The sequence below is a fragment of the Desmodus rotundus genome, chromosome X, assembly GCF_022682495.2.
Source record: "Desmodus rotundus isolate HL8 chromosome X, HLdesRot8A.1, whole genome shotgun sequence".
In the NCBI taxonomy this organism is placed as follows: domain Eukaryota; kingdom Metazoa; phylum Chordata; class Mammalia; order Chiroptera; family Phyllostomidae; genus Desmodus; species Desmodus rotundus.
The window spans coordinates 6324064-6337675 of NC_071400.1; positions in this window are offsets into that span (position 1 = coordinate 6324064).

Consider the following 13612-nt stretch of genomic DNA (forward strand, 5'->3'; position numbering starts at 1 on the left):
GAGAATTGAGTCCTACCCATGGGAAGGGTGCAGTAGGGAGGGTGGCTGGCATGGGAGCCCATCTCATCACTGAATTGGGCCCGGTCCATGCACCTTGCAGCCTGCCCAGTCTAACCCTAGGTCTGTCTACTGTCTCTCCACCCAGCCCTCTTCCACCCTCGCAATGCAGCTCCTCCAGACTACCCAGGATGCCAGGGTGCTGGTACTCCAGAAAGCTGGGTTTCCGGTCCCTCTCCACCCTAAAACCTTGAAGAGCAGGGGTCCCACAAGGCCCATGGACCTCAATTTCATTACTCCTGAATGGGATTTGCAGCTTGGGTGGGCTGGACTGATGGCAGCACTAAAACGAGCTGAGGAGGGAAGTGCAAGTAGCTGCTCTTCTCCCCATGGGTCAGCCTCACTTCCTCATCCTGGACAAGTATGGAGTCAAGGTCATGGGCGGAAACACCCTGACAGGCTATTTCTGTAGGCAATGCTGATGGGCACCTTGCCCATGTGGACACACAGTGTGTACAGCAAAGTACCTGAGCTGACCCAAATGTACATAAAAGGGAGCACAGAGCCAGTGATCCTCGTGCACTCACAGGTGTGAGTGCGTGCACACACATACACACATGGCTGCGTGACATTTTGATCTGGCTGCTATAATGCATCCATTTGGACACCAGGAACATTTTGTTCTGCTTGCTTTAATGGGGTGCATTAGACATAAAGATATTTTTACAAGGCCTGACATTAAGCCATTAAACTTTCAGGTTTTTTTAAAAAGACTATTGAGTGCTGTTTGAAAAGGACATCCTCATCTCACCACTTCATCTCACTCTCTTGGTGTTCCAGCTCTGATGGAGGCTGGTGGTGGAATTCAGGAGTAGGGGAGGCTCCAGGATGTGAGAGGAGCCCATTGTCAGATAACAAAAATGCGGTGATTTTATTTGTAACACAGCTGTCTGGGCATAGTGTGTTCAATGGCTCTAGCACAATGGTCCTCAAAATTGTCCTGTGTTAAGATGTGCTGACTATGATGATGCATGGAGACCCAGGACACATGTCCTCACAGTGACACAGAGAATCAGGCCTGGGCACAGAGACACACATACCAGCACAAACACACAGGAATCTCTGACACGCATCCTTTCCCTTCTCACTTACTGGTTATGCAACCTTGGGGCATGAGGTGTCCAGGTTACTGAGTCTCTTCTGGCACCAGGCTGTGTGATGATAAGACCAGTCATGGATCAAGGGCAGGGACACATGGGCACTTACAGCCCTAAAAACATGGGCACTGGATGAACCACTTGTCTGGCAGCAGGTGGAGCTGAAGGAGCGCTGGAGACCTGGGCCTGGGCCCAGCCACTCACCACCCTCTGTAGCCCTGTCCCAAGGCTTAGTCCCACACGTGGTCAGCTCTGCAAGAGGGGTGACAGGGCATATGTGGGGTGCTGCTCTGCATGCCCCTGCCAGGGCCCTGGGAATGTCCTTGTCTTCAGGCACTTGCCTCTCCAGCTGCACAGTCAGCTTGACCTGTGGGTAGAAGAACAGAGGCTGTGGCAGGGTCTTGTGTGAAGACTTTTGAGCTCTGGCAAGAAGAGGTCCTCTCACCACACAACCTTGCTGGGCCTGGCCCAAATGAGGAAAGAATGCAAACCCCCAGCCCTGTGCCCTTGTAGAGGTGGTCTGTTTAGAAGGCCTGACCTGAGGAGCTGTCTGTACCAACACCTCATTTCAGCTTGGAGACCACTCATTCCTGTGTCCTTTCTCTTTACAGTCCCCTGTTGGCCAGGCCCCCTCTCTCTGCCAGGTAGATGGGGTGGGACAGAAAATAACATAATGGGAAGGAAGGAGGCAGGCAGGTGGGAAAGATGTGGGCAGACAAGGTCACGGCCTCAGAAAGAAGAGGGAAGAGATGTATTAACAAACAGATCTGTTAGAAATGACAGGGCAAAAGGGTGAAATTGATGAAAAAAGGGCGAATCCGAAGATGAGGGAAATGTTGGCACTCCTGAGTCTCCCCTTGGATGTCCCACCAGCAACTTAAAGCCAACATGGCCCCACCCCATGTCAGCGTTTTTCCCTTCCTGAACTAGACCCCTCAGCCAACCAGTTCCTAACTCCATTCCAGTGGTTTTTCTCTCCTCCCTACCTCTCAAGTCTGAGTTTGTCCAACGAGGACAACGTGCCACAAGGTTCCCACAGTCTATCACTGAAACTGGTTACCTTAAGTTTAGCTGCAAAACCAGCGTTTTCTGGGCAGCTGTAGTGTGCCAGACACTTTTGTACCTCGTGTCCTACTTAACTCTTACCCAGTGGTGTTGTTATTATTATTCCTATTTGAAAGATGAGGGAAATTCAGAATTTATGTGACTTGCCCAAGGCCACACTGCCAGCAAATGTGTAGTAAATGTGGCTCACTCCAAAGCTGGTGAATCTTGCTACCATCCCTTGCTCCTTTAATTCTGAAGTTTAAACCATTCTGTTCAGGCTTGGAGATTCTTAAAGTCAGGACTGGCTTGATTCCATTGGGCCTTTCTCACTGCCTGCATCAACTTAGCCTTCTCCACACACTGACCCTATAGAGACATGAAGTTTGGCTGTCTTTATTTTTCATAATCATAACATGAAGACTGAGCTTTTGTATGACCTGGTTGCACATTCTGAAGCCTCACGCAGGCTCCCTTCTCCAAATCTGGGCCTCCCTCATAATTCCTGTGTGCGCGCAGGTGTGTGTGTGTGTGTGTGTGTGTGTGGGAGAGAGAGAGAGAGAGAGAGAGAGAGAGAGAGAGAGAGAGAGAGAGAGAATGAAAGAAATAGGTTGATGCTGTTTACTTGCCTGGTCAGCAAGCTAAGAGATCATTTCGCTCCCTTGTATGGTGACCTCTTCCCTCCCGCCTCAACCCCCAAATCTGCTGAACCTATTTTACTGCCCCTTCTACTTTCTTCGGTGGGTCAACACAAGGTATCTTCTACCGTGCCCAAAAAGGACCCTGTTAATCTCCTATGCCTCCTCCCTCCTTCAGCCTTCTTCTCAGTCACAGGACCTGGGCCTGCTACCCTAGAGGTGGAAACCAGAAAGCAGGAGCCTGGGGGTTCTTTGGGAGTCTCTGAGCCTATTGTGAAGGGCGCACGCCCTCCTGTGTTCGCCTCAAGTCATTACTGCCTATGGCCCCTCTGGTAGAGTCTCCTTTCTGCACAGGCTAATCAAGGATCCTAGCCTTTGTCTGCCTGTGCCATTGCCTCACTGGCATTTCAGCCAGCCTAGGTCTTGGCAAAGGCCATCTGGTCTCACTCCAAGTGTAATGCCTCCTGGTCATCTCTCTCTCTCTTTCTCTCTCTCTCTCTCTCTCTCTCTCATTTCTTTCTCAAAATGCAACTACACAAAAATAATAGCCACTATAGGCCAAGTATGTAATAAGTGTCGTGGGATTTATGTGTATTAACTCAACCAATCTGCATAGCACCCTGATAGGTGTTATTTTCTTGGCACATAGTAGGAATGAATGAATGATTTCTACCAGTTCATCATAGGGGAAACAAAAGCTCTGGGAAGTCACACAAGTAATAAAGGGCAGAGACAGAATTGAAACCCAAGGCTATTTAAACTCAGAGTCTGGGCTCCTGACAGTCATAACAAGATGTTTCTAACACCACCACGGCACCTGGAGTCCCCATCCCCAGGCCTGTCTGAGGGGAAACCTGAAGGCTGTGGTTAGAAATACTGGATTTTAAGTCAGACAGCTAGTAAGCAGGCACTACCACTTCCTGACTGTGTGAGTGTGGGCAACTCGCTTAACCTTTCTGTACCACAGCTTCCTCACTGGCAAATGGGGATAATAATAGTAAGAACTCAGAGGGTTGGGCCACTTTAATGAGACGATGTACATAAAGGGCTTAGCATGGAGCTTGGTACATGGTAATCACTCAATAAATGTTTGTGATGATGATGATGGTGCCTGAGACAAACACAACATGACTAGCCCTTCTAGCATCTTTTCCGCACTTTGCTCTTTGTCTCATTTGTTCTACCCCTTTATCCCCTGTACTGTGCTACATGGTGGCCACCAAAAATAGATGCCCATGCCCTGGAATAATACCTGGAAACGATGAATATTACATTATTTGGAAGAAGGACTTATCCTTGCAGGTGCAATTAAGTTAATGATCCTGATATGAGGAGATCATTCTGGACTATCTGAGTGCATTCTAAATCCAATGACAAGTGTTCTTATAAGATAGATGCAGAGGGAGATGTGAGTATCAGTGTTTCAGCAAAGCTAACTGTATACATATTACTTACGTTGCCGTTATGCTTTGGATTGTCAGCAAGTTAGTTGTATCATGTTGGCAAAATTTTGACCTCGTTGTTTTCTTTATTTGGAGATTAACCATGGTTTAAGGAGATGGATATGGGTAGTGAGCTGAAAAGGGGTGGACCTGTGGCAGTTAATTTGACTGGGCCATAGGACGCCCAGATATTTGGTCAAATATTATTCTGGAAGTGCCTATGAGGGTGTTTTTGGATGAGATTAGCATTTAAATCTATAGACTGAGGAAAGTAGGTTAGATTAACATTTAAATCTATAGACTGAGGAAAGTAGGTTGCCCTCTATAATGTAGGTGGGATTTATCTAATCACTTGAAAGCCCAAATAGAATAGAAGGCTGATCCTTCGATCTTACTTCATCTTACCCCAAGTAAGTGAGAATTTTCCAGCCTGACAGCCTTCAAACTAGAACATCAGCTCTTCCTGCCTGAAGGTCTTTGAACTGGGACATCAGTTCTTCCTGGTTCTATGGCAGCCTCTGAACCTCCAGACTTGACCTGGGACGCTGGCTCTGTAGATTTTGAAGTTGCTAATGACATAAGCCAAAAAGCCTATTGGTATGTGTGCTATTGGTTCTGGTTTTCTACAGAGCCTTGACTAATACAAGTAGAGGATACTTTCCAACTCTATGAAGAAAATATTAGTCTGATACCAAAACTAGACAAAGATGTCATGAGAAAATAAAACTAGAAATCAAACCATATTCAGTAACATGTAAATAAAAAGGGTTAAGCACTACGAACAAGTAGGATTTATCCATGGAATACAATGTATGTTTAACATCTAATATTCATGAACAGCAAAACGTGCGTGCTTTCTTCAGTAGACACAAAAGAAGCATTTGATAAAAATCCATCATCCTTTTGTGATAAATAAACCTCCCAAACTCAAAAAACTAGGATGAGAAACTTCCTCAACCAGATAAAAGGCATCTACCCAAGACCCCACAGCTAACATCTTACTTAATGATGAAAGACTGAGTTTTTTTCTCCACATTTAGTAACAAGACAAGGATACCTACACTTACCACTTCCATCCAGCATTTTACTTGTGGCCCTAGCCAGAGGAATATGGCAACAAAAATAAATAAAGAGCATAGAGATGACAAAGGAAGAAGTAAATATCTCTATTTCCAGATGACGTAATCTTATTCATGGAGAAGCCTAATGAATCCACTAAAAGCCTACTAAAATTAACAAATGAGTTAAGGAAAGTTTGGGATAGAAGATCAATGTACAAAAATAATATTTATATACACTAGCAATGAACAATTTAAAATAAAATTAAGAAGACAATCTTATTTATGAGCCTATCAAAAATTAACAAAAAAGTGCAAGCTTTGTACTCTGAAAACTACAAAACATTTATTAACAGAAAGTAAAGAAGACCTAAATATATAGAAAGTTATACTCTGCATTCACAAAATAGAAAAATTAATATTTTAAATTTAATCTCCAAATTGATCTACATATTCAATGCAATTCCCATCAAAATTCCAGCTAGCTTTTTTTTTTGGAATATTTGACAAATAGATCCTAAAATTCATATGGAGTGCAAGGAACCCTGAATAAGCCAAACAATCTTGAAAGAGAGAAACAAAGTTAGAGGACTCACATTTTTCGATTTCAAAACTTACTAAAAAGCCATAGTAGTCTACATAGTATCGTGCAGACATAAAGATCAACATATAGATCAATAGAATGCATTTGAAAGGCCAGAAATAATTCCTCACCTTCATAGTCAATTGATTTTCCACAAAGGTGCCAAGACAATTCAATGGGCAAGAAACGCTTTTTTTTTTTTCCTTTTTCCAAGAAAGGTGCTAGGATACCTGGATATGCACATGCAAATAAGTAAGTAAGTAAGTAAATAATGAATAAAGTTGGTCCCTTACCATATACCATATGCTAAAATTAACTCCAAATGGATCAAAGATATAAGTTTAAGAGCTAAAACTGTAAACCTCTTAGAAGTAATGTGGGAGTGCATCTTTGAGACTATGGGTTAGGTAGTGGTTTCTTAGATATCACACCAAAAGCACAAGCAACAAGAGAAAAAAAATGATACATTAGACTTCATTAAAGTCAAGACTATTTAGTGCTTTAAAGAAGACTTCAAGAAAGTAAAATTAGGGGACTGGGTCTCACCTGTGCTAAACGATACAGGTGTCTCTGCTGCCACATCAGTCCATCTGTGACGATGCAGGGGGACCCCAGAAGCCAGGAAATGGGCTCAGTGGCTTTTGAGGATGTGGCTGTAAACTTTATCCTGGAGGATTGGGCTTTACTGGATTCTTCTCAGAAGAAATTACAGAGATCTGATGCAGGAAGCCTTCAGGAATCTGGGCTCAAGAGAATCAATATGATAGAGAGATTCTGTGAAAGAGAAATGGGTAGTGAAAGTGGAGAACGTTCTAGCCTTATTCCAAATGTCAATGTGATAAAGAAAACTCCTCCTGCAGTAAAGCTATGGGAATACAGAGTGTGTCCAAAATTCATGTGCATCACGTATCCCATAACACGCACACCAGGTGTCTGAGTGTCAGACTTAGGGAGAGAAACCACATACATATAACATTTGTGGGAGAGCCTTCAGTTTATCTTCAGTGTTTTGAATAACATGAAAGAAATCACAATGGAGAGAAAAATCTATAAATGTGAGGAATGTAGGAAAACCTTCATGGGGCTCCAAACCATTCAGAGACATGATGATGCATACTGTATATGGTCTTTATAAAGGTAAGGTGTGTGGGAAAACCTTTAGTTCTTCAACTTCAAATATGTGAACTAACCCACACAAGGAGAGAAACCCTATCAGTGTGAAAAATGCAGCCAAGCACTCAGGTCCCTGAAGATATGAAAGAACTCCCAATCCAGAGAAACCCCATGAACATAAGAAATGTGGAAAAGCCTTCAGATTTTCCAGTTCCTTACAAACACAGGAGAGAAACCCTATGAATGTGAACATTGTGATAAAGCCTTTATTTCTTGCAGAACTATTCAAAGACACATAAAAAATGCATACTTGGAATACACCTTATCCATATAAGGAATGTGAGAAAACCGTCACTCATCTTAGTGTATATCACAGTCATGAAAGAACTCACACTGGAGAAAAACCCTATGAATGTAAAATGTGGAAAAGTCTTCGTGTGTAACAAAGTTGTTTGAAATCACAAGATGAGAGTCCATGTTACAGAGAAACCATATAAATGTAAAGAAACTGGGAAAACCTTCAGCCATTCTTATTTCTTTTTAAATTTTTTAATTTATTGATTTGAGAGAGAGAGAGAAACATTGATCTGTTTTTCTACCCCTTTATGCACCTTATTGGTTGACTCTTGTATGTGCCCTGTCTTTTTTATTATTTATTGTTTTGTTTGTTGTTTTAATATTTTGCAATTATTATTATTATTTTATTGTTGTTCTATTACAGTTGTCCCAATTTCCCCCATTGCTCTGGACATTTTTAAGAGCAGGTGTTACCAGTCATCCACTTTGGCCACAAAAACCCTTAATAAAATGCCCATGGAAAATCCAGCCTGAAACCTGTAAGCTGTGCTCCTTACAGGACGTGCCTGGGAAACGGAATAGGCTGCCAGCTTTCCGGGGTTGTCAACTCCCAGTCAGAGTCTTGTTAGAACCCTCGTGGTGGCAGCAGGTAACAGGGGCCTTGAAACCCCCTGGACCCCCACAAAGAGCTCTTCCTTTCCAGCCCCAGCAGGTATTTTTCGCACAACGAACTCCTAAGAACACAGAGACTGAAAGACAGACTCTCAGGTGAGTGGCTTACTTGAGGGAGGGGAGAGGGGGAAATGAGATGCTTCAGTTTCCTTTAGGGCCACTAGGCTAGAGAAACGCAAAATGCCTCAGGGAAGCCACAGACAAGAGTAAGGCTCCGGTCAATGGGCCCTCAGACTCAATGGTAATTGCCCGCCTGGGACTGCTTGCTAACTGGGCATGGCATGGAGTGAGGGCAAGTAACTCAGGTATCTCCCATTCCTTTGAGCTTCAGATTGCAGCACCTGCCAGGATCCCTGGGGAGGCTCAGCAGCATTTGTGAACTGAACTGACCCATGTTGATCCCTGGGAGACTCTGGGTATTCAAGTGGTAGCAATCTCTGATGGACTCTCCCTCTGTGGTTCTGGATTCTTGAATTTTTCAGGTGCCCATTGTCCGTAGGAGTTGCCTAGTTGGCCATGGCCTCCTTGTGTGATGGGATCTGGAGTTACTGCACATCTGGGCCGGGCAACCTGTCCTTCTGTCCAATGAGCAAACTAGAGAAGAATGGTCTGCAGATGAGGAGGAAGGATGCAGAGCTAGTCCCTGTATGCAATGGAGCATACAGTCTTCACTATGGCCCACACCATGCCATGTTGTCAGGGACTGAGTCATAGTTATCCCTGTGTCCCCTCCAGGGTAATGGCAGTGTCTGGCACATAGTGGATGGTGAATAGGGAGGGTGAGGCATGGGAGTCATGCCATTTTGGTCAAAACTGCTGAGCACTCAGTCTGGTGTGGGCAGGTGTGCTCATAACTCACCCATCATGAAATGGGCAAAGGTGTTGAAAGAGTCTTTAAAAAAAGTTCACTGAAGCTGAACGCAGCCTCTCACAACAACGCCAGCTGGTACACTGATACAGATGGGTTCCTAGAACACTCACCTAGTGGGAGAAGCCCATACTACAAGGGGCCCGCCCTCCAGAAGATAATTCCATTTTGGGGGGTCTCCCCTTGTACAAAAATAATAAAAATCTAAATAACAATCACCAGCAATAGAGTCAGGATGGTCTGGATAGATTGCTTTTCTAGTACTTGCAGGGAGGATGGGGAGGAGAAGGCGGGTGGAGCTCCTGGTATAGCTCAGCCCAGGCCAGCACTCAAAGCTGGCAGTATCTCCCACATCCCATTGGATTGTTGGTGCTCAGGCTCAGTGTTGGGCCAGCCTTTGGAGTGCAAATATTGAGCTGGCCACTAGGGGCCGACAGAGATTGAGGAATAAGGAGGCTGAGAAGGCCGGATTTCCTTGGGTACTTTACCCCTTTGATTCAGCAACCTGCCCAGTGCCTCCTTTATTCACCTTTGAAATCCCACCTCCTCCCTCCCCTGTCTTTAGAGCCCTAATCCCCTAATTCAGAATCCCTCAGAGCTTTCTGCCTTCCCCACTCTGGCCCAGGACACTAACCCAAGGAGGAAAATTTCCCCTCTCCACACCCCTTCCCCCACCCCTCATGGCTGAGGCCTGGGCAGTCAGCAGTTCTGCTTTGTGTCCTGGAAAGGGGCTGGGAAGGAAAAGCAAGCCAGGCCAAGAAGACTTCTCTTCCTCCAGTGGGGCTGGTTTCCTCCTGAGGAAGATGCTGGGTGGTTTGTCAATTGAAGCCTCACCCCAATCTCGGGGTGGGCAGCTGTGGGGAGGTGGGGGTCTGGCAGGGATAGGATTGGAGGAAGCTTCGGGGGGGAGACTAGAGGAAAAGCTTAGAAAGAAACTGGGCCCTTATTGGGAGGTATCAGAGCCCAGGCAGTGGAGCTTTCCTTACCAAGGGTGAGATGGAGTCTCCAACAGCCCAGGGAGGTTTCCACAGCAGTGATCCTGGCTGGGTTAGTTCGGGGGCAGCTGGAGGGTGGTGGGCCCGAGCGCCATGCATCTGCTATGGTTATCTGGCCAGCTGAGTCCAGTCCCCAGGAGGCCCGAGTTTATCAGTCGAGAAAGCCCAGAGCCTGGTTCTTTAGCCTTCCCGATAGAAGGGTCAGAGCTAGCAGGGATGCAGAGATGAGGGAGCAGCTGCCCCTTCCCTCTACTCCTTGGGTTGTCCAAATATTTGCCCTGTTTGGGGTGTTTCTCTAGGGGAAATTAATTTCTTGTGTTTATAGGGACTGACATGTCCAGAGTGTTCACTAAGGAGCCAGGAGCAGGAGTGGGCAAAGATGCCATTTCTCCAGCCAGCATCATCCTTCCCCGGGCCTAGTGTCCCTGTAAAATGGGGCACTAGGATGGGGTCAGTGACAGGTGGGGACAGCTGCTGCTCCCCTCCCCCAGATTCCTGAGCCCCTGACAGTGATGGATGGCCCAGCCCCTATTTGCACATTCCCCAGGTAACTGGAGTGCAGAGGCAACAGGTGGGCTGGGCTGCAGTGCTGTAAGATTTCCCCCAGCAGGCTGCCCTGTGCTGGGCTGGGGAGCAGAGCACAGGATGAACCACCACAGGAAGATGAGCCCAGATCGCTAACATATTGGAGGGCAGGGATGCCAGAAGATAAGGCCTCTAAGGAACCTAGGGTCCCAGTCACCTGTTATGCCCCCTTGAGCCATGCCGTTGCTCTCAGATGCCCTGTTCTAGGCTCATTTCAGGGCCAGATGGCAGGCCATTTGCATGTATGGGGCCTGGGGGGCTTGGGACAAATTTTGAGGAGTCCAGAGTAGGGTAAAGGGGTAGAAGGAGGGGACAAAGAGAGGGAGGGAGGGGGCAGACCCATCTCAGGAAGAGAGGGGCTCCTCATATGCCTGCTCTTCCAGCAAACAGCCTGAGCCAAGCCAGGCTGACACATAGAAGATCAAAGTGATTTCAGTGCAAACACCCACAAACCAGGCATGAAGCTGGGGCAGGGACCAGACAGGCACTGGGAGTTGAGAGTCTGGTTGAACCTTAAGCCTTTGGGACAACCCCCTCCTTCCCCAGCCACTGGGACTTGTCCTGGCTGCAGTAAAACTAGCCTTGCAGGGTGTATCCCCCTGGGGCTGGATCTGACCTAGCCCTGGGGTGTGGTGCAGCCAGGATCTGGGAGAAGGAAGAGTGGGAGGGCTCTGGCCCCACCCTGAGCTTGCCCTGGGCCTGACCCAGAGATAGAGTGAGTTGGGAAAAGCAAGTATTTGTGGGGAAGGGGAGAACAGCCTGGGCCAACACAGACCCCAGCTGGTTTGAGCTGAGGGGGGGTTGGGGGGGCCGAGAGAAGAACAAGAGACAAGAAGGTGTTGGGAATAAGCCAGCTTGGCAAAAGAGGGCATTGCAGGCCAAGGTTGGCAGGGCAGGGGATGCAGCCAGATTGAGCCTAGAGCCCGTTTTCTCATTTCGTCAACAGGCCTATCAATACCAATCTCAGGGCTGCTGTGAGAATTAAACGAGGACAATAGAGCACCCAAGGCGATACTATAGCACCTGTTACAATGGCCGGTATATAGTAGGTGTTCAAGAAACAGAAGCCTCCCTCTTCCTGTAGGGAGTGGCTGTGTGTACCTGTGAGGAGGGTGCAGGCAGAGGCAGTGGCTCTTTGAGGGGACAGGCAGGAGGCCTGGGGCAGGCCAGAGATGGCTGTAGCTAGGAGACAGGGCTGCTAGCCTTGCAGGGTGGGCTCTCTGCTCTCTGACCCTTTGGTGTGCTGGGACCAGCCCTTGGCGCAAACTTCTTGCCAGGGCCCTGGGATATCAGCGTCGAATCATGAGCCAAAGTTCTTACTGTGTAGCCAAATGGACCAGGTTTGAGTCCCGAGTTTCCCATTGCCTGGCTGTGTAGTGTTAGGTGAGTTAGTTCATTCCTCTTGTCAGAGTGCAAGGCAGGCAAGGAGAGGTCAAGGACAAGGGCCCCAGAAATCAAGGGTTTGTGTGTATGTTCAGGCATGTGTGTGTGGCAGTGACATAAGAAAACGTACGTTCCATGATGGCAGGAACCAGGCCTGCCACCTGGTGTGGTGTGAGTGGGTATGTGAGAAAGACCGAGAGTTCATGTATGAATGTGGACATGTGTAAGAACATCAGAGGGTCTGAAAAATGTGCGTATGGCCCACAAAGCATGTGTGAACGGGTGAGGACGTGTGCGACTGGGAAGGAGGGTATCTCTGTGGGAGGCTCTGTGGAGGAATAATAGTTTCCATTTAGTAAGTGCTGTGGTGGGCCAGGCATGATGCTAAGCCCTGTATGCGCATTATCTCATTCACCCCTCACCACAGCCCTGTGAAGGAGGCATGAGCTCCAGGTTACAAGTGAGTTAACAAAAGCACACAGAGGTGAAGTAAAATCTGTGGCTCAGAAGTTTATACTTGCTGTGTCCCACAGGTGTGGGAAGCTGAGCTCAGGGCGTGGTACCTGAGACCCCCTGCGGCGGCCAGTTGTTCTGCATCCCTGGGCTCATGGGTCCCCACATACTGATTTCTGTCTGCTTGGAGCTCCTCCAAGGGGAGGCTCGGAGGGGTTCCTCTGCGGGTCACAGGGCAGGCCCAGCTCAGAGGCTAGCACAGGTTCAGTGCTCAGGAAACATTGGAGAACTTGAAACCTGAGGGACCATGGGCTTGGACAAGAGAAGGCCCACCTTCCGCACAGATCCTGACTTCCTCTGAGGTTTCCTTGGGGAGTAATTTTTCCCTACCTCAGGGGCCTGAATCACTACATCCGAGGCCCTGCTAGGGTGGGGCAGGGAGTGGAGACCCAGAGTCACCAGCCCTGGCTGTGGCAGGGAGTAGTCCCAGCCTTAGTGCTGAGGCCCCCATAGCTGGGGTCGACAGGTTAAGACAGAAAGTCTGTGCAACGACCAGGTGTGAGCAGTGTGTGCAGCAGGCCCGGACATAAAGAGTTCTTTTCTCTTTCCTCTGCTGCCCTCCTCACCCAGGATCGGGCACTGGCACCCTTGGAAATGGCTTCTGCCTTCCCTGGTTTTCCCAGCCTAGCAGCACAGTCTCATCTCCCTCATTCCACACCTGGTCTTGGGTTTGCCTCCCTCCCAAGGGGCACTCGGAAGGTGGAAAGTGGACTCCAAGGCTGGTTCTGGAGCTCGCAGTGGGGATTTTAGCCAGGCCCTTGGGGATGTGGCCAGGGACACAAATGAACTTTCCTAGGCCTAGTAACCTCTTGGAGGACTGTGAGTGAAGAGTAGGGTCCTGGCCATCCTGAAGGCTGCTTCTTTCCAGGCACGAACCAGCTTTTAACCAGGAAGGAATTAAGTCAGCATGTAAGCCAGAAGGGGCTGGAAAGGCAGCAAGTCAGTATGGTAAAGGGGAATTGGCGTGGGCTCTGGAGACAGATAAGCCTCGGTTCAAATCCTGCTTCTACCACCAAGCAGCTATGTGAACTTAGATGAGTCACTTCTCCACCCTGAGCCTTAGTTTCCCTCTTACGTAAAATGGGGCTAGTGGAATTCACCTCAAAGGATTGCGAAAGGAAATGCATCTAACACAGTTCTTAGCACACAGTCAGTACCCAGTAAGTGGCAGGCTGTTTTGATATGCCATGTACCTGGGGGGATCCTAGCCCCCCAGCTGGAGTTTGGTGTGCCCTTGCATCTTGTTCTCGTCTCTCCTTGCTCACTC